Source organism: Eubalaena glacialis, chromosome 10 (assembly GCF_028564815.1).
Source record: "Eubalaena glacialis isolate mEubGla1 chromosome 10, mEubGla1.1.hap2.+ XY, whole genome shotgun sequence".
NCBI classification, from domain to species: domain Eukaryota; kingdom Metazoa; phylum Chordata; class Mammalia; order Artiodactyla; family Balaenidae; genus Eubalaena; species Eubalaena glacialis.
In genome coordinates this window covers 36,279,541-36,282,104 of record NC_083725.1, presented here as the reverse complement: position 1 = coordinate 36,282,104, position 2,564 = coordinate 36,279,541, and the positions used below count along the sequence as shown (strand labels likewise).

The 2,564-nt window shown below is 63.8% G+C and overlaps 1 pseudogene; it reads left to right on the top strand.

Moving 5' to 3' along the window:
* Window positions 1-772: 772 nt before the first annotated feature.
* On the top strand, window positions 773-2,129 carry LOC133099126 (GTPase HRas-like; annotated as a pseudogene).
* Window positions 2,130-2,564: the final 435 nt, after the last annotated feature.

Sequence of the window (2,564 nt, the reverse complement as noted above, 5' to 3'; positions counted from 1 at the left end):
CTCCTTTGAGTCTTTTCCTGTGATCAGTTTCTGCTTCTTGGAGCTCTGGCCCCCGCCTGCCCACCTCCTCATCTGCCTTATGTTCTCCAAAGTTCTTCTGGCATTGGGGCCTGTGGGTTTCCCTTTATTTTCCCTTTATGTGGATCTTTCCCTTGGAGCAGAGCCCGATCCTGCCAGGGCAGGGCTTCTTTCTGTCTGCCTGTCACCCTGTGCCTGGAGCAGCACCTGGCATGCAGTAGGCGCTCAGTGAATACTTGTCAGATGCACCAGCATGCCAGGTGGGGAGTGGCTGGAGCTGGTTGTCGGCTGCCACTGGCCAGTCCCGGCACGCTGCTGTGCCCTCCACTGTGGCAGGGCTTGTTCTCGTGGGGGCACTGGTACCCTCAGACCACAGCAGCTCCAGTTCAGGCCTTTTGCCTACCCAGCAGCTTCTAAGTCAGGTGCTTGCTTGGGAGATGTTCTCAGCTGTCCGCCCTGCCTTTGCGGGGCTGGCTCCCTGCTTCTCCCACACAGTCATTAAGTGCAGCTGGAGGTCGGACCCCCCTCCCACCTCTGGGCTGGAGGTGTCACAGGTGAGCGTCTGGTCCACCCTTCTGGGTGGGGCCCCTGTTACCTGGGTGTATGGGCACAGAGGCAGGCCGGGCCTGGGCAGGCTGGCCCAGGGAGCTCAGTGGGCGTGCCCTGCGTGGTCTGGCCGTGCTGTGTGAGGCTTCCTTGGCGGGTGGGACAGGGCACCACTGCAGTGCCTTGTGCTGTGGTCCCTTGAGGACTGATGACGGAGTATAAGCTCGTGGTGGGTGCCAGAGGCATGGGGAAGAGTGCCCTGACCATCCAGCTCATCCAGAACCACTTTGTGGATGAGTACCATCCCACCATAGAGGTGAGCCGGCCCGGCTCCCGTCCACAGTCCAGCTCCTGACACGGGCTTGTCTCCCACCCGCACTGCAGGAGGGGTCTCCTTGTCATTGGTCCTGGGGGGCACGAGAGGAGCGAGGGAGGGTCCCATCCGTGGAGGGCCGGCTGTCTCTAAGCAGTGTCCTCCCCAGGACTCCCACCGGAAGCAAGTGGTCATCGATGGGGAGATGTGCCTGCCGGGCATCCTGGACACAGTGGGCCGGGAGGAGTAGAGCAACATGCGGACCCAGCACATGCGCACCCAGGAGGGCTTCCTCTGTTTGCCATCAACCACGCCAAGTCCTTCAAGGGCCAAATCCTTCGAGGACATCCACTAGTACAGGTGAGCTGCCCGGCAACACTCGGGGGCCTCCCATCCCCTCTCTGCGTGTCCTGGGTGCAGCCGAGCCCGCAGCCCACCAGCCGGCTCACGGCTTCCCCCTTGCAGGGAGCAGATCGAGTGGGTGAAGGAATCGGACGACATGCCCAGGGTGCTGGTGGGGAACAAGTGTGACCTGGCCACGTGTACTGTGGCGTGTCGGCAGACCCAGGACCTGGCCAGCAGCTATGGCATCCCCTATGTGGAGACTTCGGCCAAGAAGTGCCAGGTGAGCAGGAGCTACACCCCGCCCCGCCCAGGAGCAGCTCCCACTGCCCCCTCTCCCTCGATGCAGGGCAGCCTCTCTGGCTCTGGCTCCAGCTCCAGGACCCTCCGGGACCCTCTGGGACCCCCATGACCAGTAGCCTCTTGCGCTAAGTCTTCCCTGACGTCAGGGCAGTGAGGCAGGCCAGGGTCCGAGTCTGGGCTGACACAGCTCCCGGGGGATGTGGAGGTCCCCGGAGAGAGCTGCCCTGACCAGGCTGGACCGGTGACCCTGGGGCCCCGGCGCCTGTACCCCCAGAGCAGCAAGTGGTCCCAATCTGCCCAACCCCCCAGGAGGCCATGGGGGAGTTGCTGAGATCAGGCCCCCCACAGAGTGGGCCTGGAGCTCAAGACAAGCAGGGCCCGGCTCCCCATTCACGGGCCGGGGTGGGGAAGGGGCTGGGGTTCCAGGTGAGGCCAAGGCTGTGGCCCCCCGATGAGCCGGCCCCATCTTCCCAGGGCGTGGAGGATGCCTTCTCCAAGCTGGTGCGCAAGAGCCAGAGCCGGCAGCACAAGGTGAGCAAGCTGAGCCGGCCCGCCCGCCCGAGGGGGCGGCCTGGGCTGCCTGAGCTGCAGGTGCCTGCTCTCCTGACTGAGGCACAGGCGACAGGCATGGAAGAGGCATAAGCAGGGAAGGAAGGAAGTGCCACCGCCGGAGCCCAGCCAGCCCAGGTAGGTGGACAGGGGGACCATAAGTCTGCCGGGACGCTCTGCACAGACTGTCGTGAACTGATGTCACTGGCCCCCCAGCTATCGCTCTCTTCAGCCCCATACTGGTCCACTGGGCACATGCTGGTCACTGTAAATTACTTGATGGGCTTGACCCTGGTGTTCGGCTGAGCCCGGGAGGCTGTTGTGCATGTGGCCCCCCAGGAGGCATGCGGGAACCTCAGCTTCGTCCAGCTGGCGGCCCCTCTGCCTCTGGGGGCCCCGGGGGTGTCCTGCAGAGACCTCTGGGTGCTGCAAGAATGGGCCAGTCTAGCACTTAACACACGAAACTTTATTCACCTTCAACCAGCAAAGGGGG